General features: G+C 47.1%; 1 protein-coding gene and 1 pseudogene across 1 annotated transcript in view; one reads left to right on the forward strand and one right to left on the reverse strand.

Moving 5' to 3' along the window:
* LOC144104618 (uncharacterized) overlaps positions 1–12,346 on the reverse strand; it is a 202,331-nt gene that overhangs the window by 132,773 nt on the left and 57,212 nt on the right. The gene's annotated exons all lie outside the window — the stretch shown is intronic.
* Positions 1,066–4,116, forward strand: LOC144105132 (uncharacterized; annotated as a pseudogene).

A 12,346-nucleotide genomic window follows, 5' to 3' on the forward strand; every position in this document is an offset into this window, starting at 1 on the left:
TAAAGTACGAAATGTCTAGAAGCGGGCGGAGCCGGCGAGAAACAGAGTAGGCACCGCATATTCTGCTAAGCTGCGTCCCTGTGAGGAGAGAGACTGCAGGATAAATTTACCGCACGTTAAAAGGTAAACGAAGTAAACGAGCTGGGATGAAGAGTGAGAAAATTAATTTATGTCATGAGGGGAAATGAACCAGCAAGAATCAAGAGCGAGAAAACAAAACAAAACAATCGCAAGAGGTAAAGGAGAGGAAAAAGAAGAGTAAAGGTGCACTCAAGACTTTCGTGTCCCGGTGATTAGCCTGGTGGGTAGTTGGTGCGTCGAGCGAGGAGGGAGTTTCGAGGCGTCCATGCAGCCTGTGGGCTCCGATCGGTGCCCTGATGGACACGTAGTGTGGATGGCGGTATCCATGGCAGGCGTCAGCGTCACACCGTTCGCGCAAGGTTGACGGCGCTGTACACGGCGGGCCTCGACGCTGCCGCAGGAAGCCGTCACACCTGTGGGATCCGGGCGCGGCCAACACCACCTACACTTTTAAGGCCTCTCCACGATTTCTCCTCCAACGCGTGACGTCACCGCACTACGACGCGGGAGCAGCCACCGCCGACCGCTGCGGCAGCACCTCCTGGCGGCCGCTGCCGCCGTTCTCCTCCCGCGCTGTTTCAAATTGTTGAAGTGCGGAGTACTCCGAGGCGTATTTGCGTATAGAAAATTGAAGATAATGAATTTCACCGTTTTAAAAGACATGAAAGATATCTGTTTCAATGTAACAATCTTTGTTCGCATTTCTGGAAACTGTTCAATCTTTGAAAAGCTTACTTTGTACAGTTTTTATAGTAAATTGTTGAAAGCAATCATTTGAAAGGAGACATCGCGATTGCTGTAAACATCACTACCGTCGTGTTTGAACATGTGCTGCACGTGTCGTGTGTTACATGCTGTTCCTCCGCCATTCTTTCTTTCTGTGTCATTTGCTGAAGCTTCCTTGCGGGCTGTGAATACTCGAAGTGCAATCCTGGTAAACGTCTGTGAAAGTGCTGTGCGCGTGTTCCTGAGCCATTTGTTAAAATGCCAGGACACTGTTGTGTTCCCGGCTGCCGCGGGAATTACGATGGAGAAAAGACTGTGCGCGTCTTCACTTTCCCAGCTTATGCTGACAGAAGGAGGCAATGGTTGAAAGCCATTCCACGCGCTGATTTCGAACCCGGAAAGCGCTCAGTGGTAAGTCGAAAAAGCGTGATATTTATTCCGCGACGTAGCTGTGTGTACATAATGCGCTACAACATGGCCTAGTGGGCGAGCTGGAAATATTCTAAATTTGAAATATTTCACTGCGCTAATTGCTATTGCACCCATGGAATTAATCATCTTAAATATGCTAACCTTATCTGCGCTGGGCTTTGCAGGTCTGCGAGCGGCACTTTAAAGAATCAGACATTCGGACTTCTTCTAAGTATGCGGACTCAAAAACGGGCAAAGTCGTCGAGGCAAAATTGAAGATCGCTCGTCTCAGCTCCGACGCCATTCCCAGTGTATTCCCGAACTGTCCCGCGTACCTTTCTGCGCCCGCCACTACGTCCCGAGAAGCACCGACTGAAAAGAGAATGCGTCTTGAAGCAGCTTCTTTACGAGATGCCATCGCCATGTCACCGTCACTCCAGACACACGAGGAGGAAGAAGCAAAGAACAAGATTGGCACTTTCCAAGTTCTACTGGAGTGGCTTCCTCATATCAAGCATTCTGATATTTGGAATGTTATTTCTCGTCCTGCCTGCGTCCTTTTTCTCAATCTTGCTGTTGATGACGTCCCTCGTGTTTTGTCGTCAGTCACGGTCTTAGAGAACCTCATGGTGAAAGTTCATTACCGAAATGTGCAGCTGACTACAACTGATGGCATAGATACCATCCCTCACACAGTACATGATATCCGTTGCTTGATAGGTCTGCTGGATGCTGTAGAGTCGTTTCACGGAAAACTGTTGTCTAAGCATGAAGAAACAATTGATGGTTTGCTTAAGTTGGCACTTTCCCTGCATGAAGATGCCTTAAATTGTGAACTGGCAGATGTTGAACAACCCAATGAAGTTAGTTTTTTGAAAGAGCAAGTTTCTCTTCTTCTTGTCAAGCATAGCAGGTCATCCCGGTATTCTGCAGAGTTGCTGGTATTCTCAAGCATTTTATTTACAGTTTCTCCGCATGCTTATAGGTTCCTTCACATTTCCTGAAACCTTAGATTACCCCATCAATCTACAATACGTCGTATATGTAACTCCTACAGCGTAAGCCCGGCAGCTGGACAGCAAGGCACTTCTTTCCTATCGTATGCAAAGAAGCTTGTCGCAGCAATGACGGAGCATGAAAAAATTATTGTACTCATGGTGAACGAAATTCACCTGCAGCCGTATTTTGATTATAAGGGAGGAGTAATTGTTGGTGCGGCTACAAATAGCCCTAATGCAGCAAAAACAGCCCATGTTTTTATGATGAAACGCTTGCTTTCGCGTCAGAAGAAAGTTGTGCACATACTGCCAGTAGAGCGCATCAACGCACAGCAGCTTCACACTATTCTGCATAGCATCATTACTCAGCTAGAGCATGTTGGGTTGTGTATAATCGCAGTCATAGCTGACAATACCTCAACCAACCGGAAAACAATATCACTTTTGGGGGCCCCCTGCAAACTTCAGACTGTGTATCCACACCCTGCAGACTCTAAACGTGCTCTCTTTTTTCTGATTGATCCTGCGCACTTAATAAAATGCGTCAGGAATAACTGGATCAATCAGCGAAATGCTGGAACATGTATGTTCTTTCCTAGCCCCACAGGACCTAATATAAAGCCACCTATACTTACAGCTTCATTTAAAACACTTCGAGAACTTCACTCGAAAGAACAGGGTCAGCTGATTAAATCAGCACCAACACTTTCGTCTAAATCTCTGAACCCATCGAATATTGAGCGACAGAATGTCAAGCTTGCGCTTAGGATTTTCAGCCCGTCTACGGCAGCAGCTCTGCGAGCATGTCGGCCCAGACTTGAGCTAGATCATATGTCTGGTACTGCACAGTTCCTTCAAACCATAACAAAGTGGTGGAACATTGTAAATGTAAAGACATGCAACAAATGTACTCGACTTCATATTGAGCTGCAGTCACCGATTACATCAGCGTCAAGTCCACAGATCCAGTTTCTGTTAAGTATAGCGGAGTGGCTAGATCTGTGGCAGTCTCTCAAATTTGACACAGGCATACTTACAAGAGAGACTCACAGCGCGCTCCGACTCACGACAGACACCTTGGTAAAGGTGACTAGGTATTGCCTAGATGTAATGAACTTCGAGTATGTACTTTTAGGAAAGTTTCAGACTGATTGCTTGGAAGAGAGGTTTGGCAAATACCGCCAACTTTCCAGTGCGCAATACCACATTTCCATAAGACAAGTCTATGAGTAGGAGCGAAAGCTTCGTCTGCAGAACATTATGGAGCTCCCAGAGTTTGAGGCTGCAACAGATGCGGTGGCAGTAAACGATGCAGTACTTGAAAAGTTTGACATTGAGGTAACGGACGACGATTATGCGAAGGCGCCAAATCTCCCAGCAATCACTTACGTTGCTGGCTATTGTGCCCACGCTGCGTTCAAAAAGCTGTCATGCATGACTTTCATAGAAAATTTAATGCTAGAAGATGAAATTGAAGTAGAAGGTGGGGAGTTAGTCAAGGCCATGACTCGTGGTAGTCTTAAGTTTCCACAGCCTGCCATAGTAAATGCTGTTCTTACTGCTGAGATAGTTCTTGACAAACTGAGAAGCGAACAGCATGCGACACAGATTCATGCACTACTTAATCAAAAGGAGGCCCTCTTGGCACTCACACATGATGTGTTAAACGACGGCATTGACTTTGATGTGTGTGAGAATGGGCACACTCCACAGTTGGTAATGCACTATGTCCTAAGTGCAGCAGCAAACACGCTTCTAGATAACCTTTGTAAAAGAAAAAATGATCAACTTATAGTTGAAAAGGTTGCAAAAGAAAAAGAGAGAAAATTGAAGACATTGAAGAATTGACTACTCTGTGTGCTTGTGACTGTTGTTGTTAGTTGTTTTTTAGTTTCGAAATCAGTTTTTGCGTTGTATTATTATATATTCTGCATATTTTCTTTTGTTTGCTTTCTGTTTACAGCTTTTCTGTTGTTGGCTTCACTTACTGCATTTTATGATTCAGTGCTGTAACAGTTTCCTTATCTCCTACTCCTACTGATCGTGTTTCTCATCTAAAAATAGAATACGACTTGTGAAAGTCCTCTGCGTTGTTCATTTTCTATAAAAAAAATATTACGAACGTATCTTCACACATGCGCGCTTTGATATAAAGTCAGTAAAAGTCTGCTAAAATGTAACTGCTTATACTTTCAAAGAAACAAGAACAAAAAAAAACATTCGGTTAGGGTGGGGGCAAGCAAAACAAGATTTAAAAAAAGAGTAATTTTCTTTTCGAGAGACATAATCAGCACTTTGAAATGCGCGAAATGCGTGCGAGCGCGGAAGCCGAACCTACTGGGCCGTCGCAGTGCGGTGACGTCACGCAAACGTGGAGAGGCCTTAAAAAGTCTAGGTGGTGTTGGCGCAGCCCCCAGGTCAGGTAGCCCGGGTAAGCAGCGGCGGCGACGAAGGAGGCACGTGTTCAGAGAGAGGCTGCCGGACAGAAAGGGAACAGCGGCGCCAGGGTCTGGCAGCTCTGGGCTGTCCAGGGCTGGTAGCCTGGACGTCCGCGGATGAGGCCCAAGCCTTGAACCCGGGGAGCCAGCAGATATCGTACGAGTCCGCCGCTTACTCGTTGTGTCTGTTCTCCCCCGCTCATTCTCTCCACCATGTTCCACTTCCGCGTTTTTCTTCTTCGCGCGCGACCCCGTGCGTCTTCTCTAGCCGTAGTGTGGCACTGGCTCCTTACAAAAGCCCCCTTTAAGAGTTTTTTTCCATCAGAAAAAATACAACATGGGGCAGTGGTGCACAAGACGGAAGCCGAAGCCGCATTGAGGAGACACTGGACACCGTTCTGCACGCGCCACATCACCACACACACGCACTATAAACGGGACCACCGGTTCTCACAGGCCCAGTTCGCACCAGAAAACACTGAACACACGGCAGTCAACCCTACCGCAGGGAAATGAATCGAACACGAGAGGGGAATATCGCAACACGCTAACAGAGCATAGACACATTGACCACTATGTACAATTATTACAGCATGAGTACACTTCCGAAATTAAACGCCCGGGTCAAGTAGTCAGCACTGGCGCTTAAGACCCTTTGATATGTTCAATATGGGATGCATAATTTGGGAGTTCAAGGCTCTGTTGCAACACACGACTGTTCAGTGCTTGGCCTGAGAATGTATTCCAAGTGTTGATGGCCAGTTTGAATAGTAAAATAGTGACAATAAAGGAAGATGTGAAAATTTTCTACCACCCACTCAGGGGCAAGACACTCCCGCTTTATAGGTGAGTAGCGCGTCTCTCAGAGAAGGAGCTGTCTACTAGCATATGATACGGGATGCAGGGTGCCGGCGTATTCCACCAGAAGGACTGCCCTGTGACCAGTGGCAGAAGCGTCCGTGCGAAGAATGAAATCCTTCGCGATGTCAGGCACCATGACAACGGGTTTGGATGTCAGATCCCGTTTAAGCCTGTCAAAGGCCTGGTCTCGCTCTGGCGTCCACCGTACACGGTTGCCTTCCGTCTTGCGAATTGGCTAGACAAAAGGCTGAGCCAGTTCAGCATAACGGGGATGAGACTGTGCTAGTAGCCGGCCAGGCCGAGGAACGACCGAACTTGCTTTTTGGTTTCGGGTCTCGCGACATTTGGCAGTTTTGCCACGATAGCATCCACCGGTTGGATCTCTCGATCAACCAAGGTATGACCAAGGCAAATGACGCGGGTCCCACCGATCTCGCATCTTGATAGTAAGACCAGCGGCTCGAATGCGACCGAAAAACTGTTATTGTGAACAAGTGTTGTTTCCAAGTAGAGGTTGCCACTAGCACATCTTCTATGTACTGAAATACATTTGGGAGGCCTGTTGCGAGTGATCTCATAAGGCGAGTAAAAATAGAAGACGTGGTCTTAATCTGAAAAGGCGTATACAGGAATAGGTAGTGTCCTGACTGATTCGAAAATGCAGTTATAAGTCGAAATGTTTCGTCGAGAGGGACCTGCACGAAACCTTTTGTGAGGTCCAGTTTCGAGAAGTAGGTCTCAGTGCCGACCTCCGCGAACATAATGTCCGTCCTCGGGATGGTTTCGGCATCGGCGACTAGCCCACTGTTTATACGCCGGAAATCGACACAAGTGCGGTATGTGTTATCTGGCTTTTCCACGAGCACCAAAGGCGAGTTGATGGAGAGTGGGAGCGTTCAATAACCCCTAGCGCCAACATGTCACTGAATTCCTTTTCGACAACCTCTCTCATGACAAACGGTAATGTGTGCTGAGAAGTGTTGATGCGTTCTTTTGTCGTCAGGTCCAAGCGGCATTGAAGAAGGTTGGTGCGCTCCTGAACCTCTGAGAATATGCCGCTCTACAAAGCCAACAGTTAGACAAGTTGGGCTGCCTGAGAACTATCTAGCGCAGTAAACCTCTTGATGGCTCCTCTTGATGGCTACCACGCCGACGCCGAGCTTCGCAGAGAAGGTCGGTATAAGTTGCTCCGTCTCAACCTCTCTCACGACGACGAATGGCGATGCTTGGAGAGCCGTCACACGCTGGCGCTCTTCGTACATTTTTAGCATGTTCATAGTAAACACCCACTTCATGAGGCCGACCTCGAGCCAATAATCAACGACGTTCTTCTTGCCGGTCAGAACAAAGGGGCCTCTCCAATGCATAAGCAATTTGTTTTGCGAGGTAGGCAAAAGAACCAGCACGCGATCTCCTAAACCAATTCTGCGTGCAAGTGGTACGCCTGTCATAATATAGATTTTGCGACTTCTGTTCCTTTTCCAAGTTGTCATGCGCGAGTCGCAACGTCTACAGTCTCGCCCTTAAATAAAGCACATAGTCATATTTGGGTTTAGTGGATTCACTTAGTTAACCTGCGGTCTATAGCTCTTTGAGAATCGCACGGGAAGAACAGAGGTGCGAGGAATCGGTCACAAGCTTTGGGCTGTTCTTGAGTCAACTTATGGAGCACGCTCTTCAACGTCCTGTTCATTCGCTCCGCCAGGCCATTGCACATAGGTTGGTTTGGTGCTGAGGCTAGGTGCTTGATCACGAGCATTTCCCGCAGATAAAGGTATCGCGTCGGGTTGTAGTGTTGCCAAGTCTACCAAAGTAGGAATATTACGGTTCCCCTTGGCTGAAGTAGGGTGCAGTGCTTGATCACTTCTATAGATACTGGCTCAAATGGTGTCAATGAGCTGTAGATGACCCAGTGGGGCTATCGCTGCCTTTGCTTTTGAGTAGAGTCCACTGGGACATGTCGCAAGACTTAAGTAATCTATTTATATCCGCCTGCACTCCTGGCCAACAAAACAGCCTGAACACGCTTTCAGTGGTCTTGCGGATGCCCTGATGGCCGTAGAGAGCACGTTAATCCGCAAGTGTAAGGACTTCCTTGCGCAGGCTTTTCGGTACCACGGCCAGCTTTATTGTATGTCCTCCACAGTAGTGGAATGACCGGAATAAAGTTCCGTCTTCAAGGTGAAGGGTATAGGCGGTGTTGTTTTTGCGAGGATAAGTCTAGCCGACTTTGTTTCGGCCCCCATCCAATGTTGCGTCCTCCTCTTGTTTTTTTTCGGAACGTGGGCTTCGACACCTCCAACGCGTTGATGGACACATCCTTGCACGCCATAGGAACCTGCGCCGTCCCGAGCATGGCACAGCCTTCTGTCTTTCTTATCTCATTCGGGACAGTCAGATATCTCGGTGGCATCATCTGGTTGATGAAGAATGGGTCCTCGGCGCGTGGTACATTTCCAATGATGACATAGTAGAGTGGAGTCCTGAAGCACCGAGCGATGCACTTGCCCGCAAAATATGGCGACAAGATCAGCACCAACGTTACTAGAACTAAACCAGTTTCGGAGACCTGCGAAAAACGTGGCCCTAGTGGTCGTCACAAGAACTAATGGCGCGGCCGTCGAGTCTTGCTTCCGTTCGGTGGCCGCTTCTTTGCGTCGTCTGCTCGCTGCGCACTTTTTTTAGCGTGCAGTGCATGTTTTGCGCTGTCGGACTGTTGTTTATTCTCCAAATGTCCATAATATTCGCTCGTCTTCCACCTCCCTATTAGCATGCGTCATGCCGAGCTGTTTTGTCCGTGGCTGCAGGCGCGGCTGCGCATCATGACCCAAGCGCCACATTTTTTCGTCGCCGAAAGGTCCGGAGGAGTTCAAAAGGTGGAAGCATGCCTTGGTCAGGAAAGGCGAAAAACTTACGAAAAATGTAAAGTCTATGACATTCATTTTGAAGTTTATATACTGCAGTATTACCTGCACATTGCTGACGGTAAGGAGATTCTCATACCGCGTGGCAAATGAGAGTTGACACGAGGCGCGATTCCTCGTTTGTCTCCAACGCTACCGCGCTACATGTCAAAGCCGAAAGGAAAGGCCAGACAATTGCCGAAGAAGCGTGCTGCACCTTGTGCGTATTCTGTGTTGAGTTCGGCAGAAGAGAACACCGGCCTCCGAGACGACACGCAACAAGCCGCGACTAGCAGCTCCGTTGATGACGTCGGCCTAAAAATCGAAGAAATGGGTACCGTAGCTTTGCCTTCCAAGCACTGGGTTTCAGAAAAGGTGCCGCATATTTTACGCGCATCGCCTGGTTCAACGTCACCTACTTGTGGAGGAGACCGTGGTTGTGAATGAAGACTTCACCTGTGTGAGGAAAGGCTACAACAAGATGAGCATCAAGCACGTGCTGTGCAGCATTCAGTGCATTGCTGACATTGAAAGTTTTTTGAAAGAACCAGATGGGCTGGAAATATGTAACAGCGTAAGCATAACCAGCAAAGATATGCACCACAATAGGTGCTTAGTTTTCTCATCTCGACCTGTCTGCTCAAAGTGCCTCGGACTTGGCCGAAAAATGCGACGTGAGTTCAGTTTTCTCATCTCGTACAGTCTGCTCCAAGTGCCTGAGACTAGGCCGAAAAATGCGACTTGAGATGCCTTCAGTGAAAAGGGAAATGCGGGAAAGGCTAAAATGCACAGCCTGAAAAGAGCATTCCTGCCAGCCACAGCAGCTCGCGAGAAAACAATGAAATAGATGACAAGTTGGAACAACAAGCTTCAAGATACTTCAGAATATTGTGTGGAGAATTATATAGAGAGTCTTCCACTTCTCCAGCAGCTCTCACTCATGAGAGCCTTTCGACTAGTCAAAGCGAAATCACCCTGTGGAATCTGATATAGCCCTGAATGCCTCCTGAAATGTAAGCACGTGAGGAAATCAAGTCCTAAGGCCTGTAAGTTGCTAAACGACCTCAGAAGCTCCCACTACCAAGCGTGAGCTGTCTCACGCAGGTTTTGAAGGGCACATGCTATAAAAACGCTTCAGTGTCGTTGCTTTGGACGCCTTACCAGAGCAGCTGTAAGAAAACCTCCCAATATGGCAATGGGCACTCTAGTTTTAGACGAGCTCAAATTGAAGCAGTGTTGTGACTTCCACAAATCAAATGACAATGTCGACGAATTTGTTGATTATGGTGGCGCGTCGAAGGAAGGCACAAATTAACAAGCTGATCGCACTTTAGTTCTCGTGTTTCTGCTGCTTTTTCAAGACTGGGTACATCCCATAGCAGGTTTCGCCACAAAGGGCATTGCACCTGGTCGTATAAAGGCAGAACTTGTTCTTGAAGCCGTTATACAATTGCACAAGTATGGAGCAGTGGTTGTCACTGTAGTGAGCGACGGAGCCGGAAACAAAAAGTCAATGTGGCAACAGTTCAGAGTAAGTGGTGGCATTACAAACACGAGAAACAAGGGCCAAAACCCTTGCTTTCCTGATGAAAAAATCTTGCACTTAATCTGCGATGTACCGCACATGATAAAGAGCGTAAGGAATCATCTACTGAAGCATCAGCATCGTCAGGTATGTATAATTCCAGTGACGAAATAGAGCGTCAAAGTACATGCTCGCTTGCGTATCACCCTTGTGTATGTCCCTTGGAGGCTGAGGAAAACCGCATGAATATTCTGCATTACTAAACTTTCTATAAAATTGAGCACCAGAAGCACCTGAAGGTAGTAAGTACCAAGGCTGAGAGAATACCGCGTCGAGCCAAATAACTTGCAGAGGATGAATGTGCTGCTGGCATCTCAGGTACGTATATGTAAGGACTCAATCAAATGTATTTTTTGTTTTTTTATCTAAGACAGCAGTGTTAAAACCAAATTAAGCGTTCATTAGCTTTATTAATTTTTTTGCAGTTGTTCAATCGGACTGCGGCAAATGGCCTGCAACTTTGCCGGGAGACCAAAGTACAAGAACTCAAAGACTCGTCCGTCACGAAGGCATTCACGAGGATGACAAATGACCTCTTCGACTGCCTGAATGCAAGACACTCTCGCGAATGCATCCTCAAGGACTCTGAGAATTCAGGCATGAATAGTTCGATTCATTGGTAATGGCATCATTCACACTTGGACGTTTTGTTGAGGATCGCGTACGCTTTTCGTCATATTCCAGGTCGTTAGGAACTACCTCCGATGCTGAATGAGAGGGAACATAACCATCGTAGTAGGAACACACCAAGGTTTCCTTCCCGCCATACTGCTGAATCATTACGTGGGACGTTACTCTCTGTCTTGGACGTCATTGAAAAGATGCAGAACGCAGGAGTGCCCTAAATGTTGACCGCCAAACATAACCAGGAACTACTTCAGGTAAGGTAAGCATACAGAGGTGTACATAGCTATAGATGCACAATAATTTATGCCACCTGTCCGATCTCCGACTATTTATGCGCACACGAAAAAAATTGCGCTTTATTGTGCGCATCTTGCAAATTTTTTCCAGAGGTTCTTCGGGCTCGTGCGTTCATTCAGTGGGGCCGAAGGCGGGGACGAAGACCATCTGACCATCACGCACTTCAGTCAGATACACCGCCTGCTCTCGCTCAATACACCAATACGCACTGCAATAAAGGAGAACTGCGAAGGCACCTGCGAGATGTTCTTGTAACCGTTCACGATAGCCTAGGAGAGAGGGCTAAGGAGAGAGCCGAGCTCAAAGCCGATATTGAGACTAAGCTAATGGACAAGCTTCAGCGCGTGATCTCGTCCTTTGAAAAGGCTGCCGAACACCAATATCGGAAAGCAGATGTCCAGAACATGGTCGTATACTACATATCCAGATATATGCACAGAGAGATTGAGAAGGCGGTTTCTTGCACGGAATACCAAGCCTCCCTCACAAGCACTGAGGCAGACAGTGCTCTTGAGCGGCCTGCTTTATCTTGGCTAACAGCTATGCGGTCTTTCAAAGACGGCTCCCTGCTCAAGGCATCGCGCAGTTTTGATGTCACCATCAGAGAAATGGAAAAGACAGTGGAGCATGCACTGGACAGCGTACCCATATTTGGTGACTTTTTCAGGCTCGCCATCAAAAATCTGGAGGCATCACTTGTATAGATGATCACCTGTACCTCCTCTGAGATGTGCTGTTCACAGCCATGAACTGACAGCAAGTATTGTCAAGTTTTGTTATGATGAGAATGTATTTCTTCTATAAGAAATACAACCATGAAATGAGGGTGGCTGAAAAAGTCAGGTCAGCTAGAAGAAGAGCAAAGTTGCTTTAACACTGTTTCTTAATTGATGCCACATGAAATCCTAATCTGCCTAAATATTATAAATATATGAGTCCTATGACTAAAATTTCATATTTGTTTTCTTCATTGATTGTTTTGCGTGACCATTTTTTCGTTAATTTCAGTCGCGCGCTGCGCCACTTCAAAGGGTTTATTGTTTATAAAGCTGGGTAGTTCGTAGTTTGCCATATGCACGTGTTAAAATATGTGCCAAATATGTTTTGAACAAGTTGCGTTTACTGTAGCAACTCACGGTTTGCTGGTTTTGGATCGATGAGAGAGGCGATCTTGATAATTTTCTATTGGTAGCAAATTAGCGATGTGCGCTACGTACACTGGTCGCCAAGCGTTACACGTAATCTATACAGGTTAAATTTAACTTCCTGCGCTTTTACAACTAAAGCACTGCGGCTGTGTGCCTAACTTCAAAACCCTCTTGCGAAGAAACACTGCTCCTGAAAACGCTCCTCCAAGTCTTCTTTCTACCAAAAGGTAACTATCTGCCATGCCTTCACTTCCAGACTCTGTCGGGAGCG

Source organism: Amblyomma americanum, chromosome 9 (assembly GCF_052857255.1).
Source record: "Amblyomma americanum isolate KBUSLIRL-KWMA chromosome 9, ASM5285725v1, whole genome shotgun sequence".
Classification (NCBI taxonomy): Eukaryota; Metazoa; Arthropoda; class Arachnida; order Ixodida; family Ixodidae; genus Amblyomma; species Amblyomma americanum.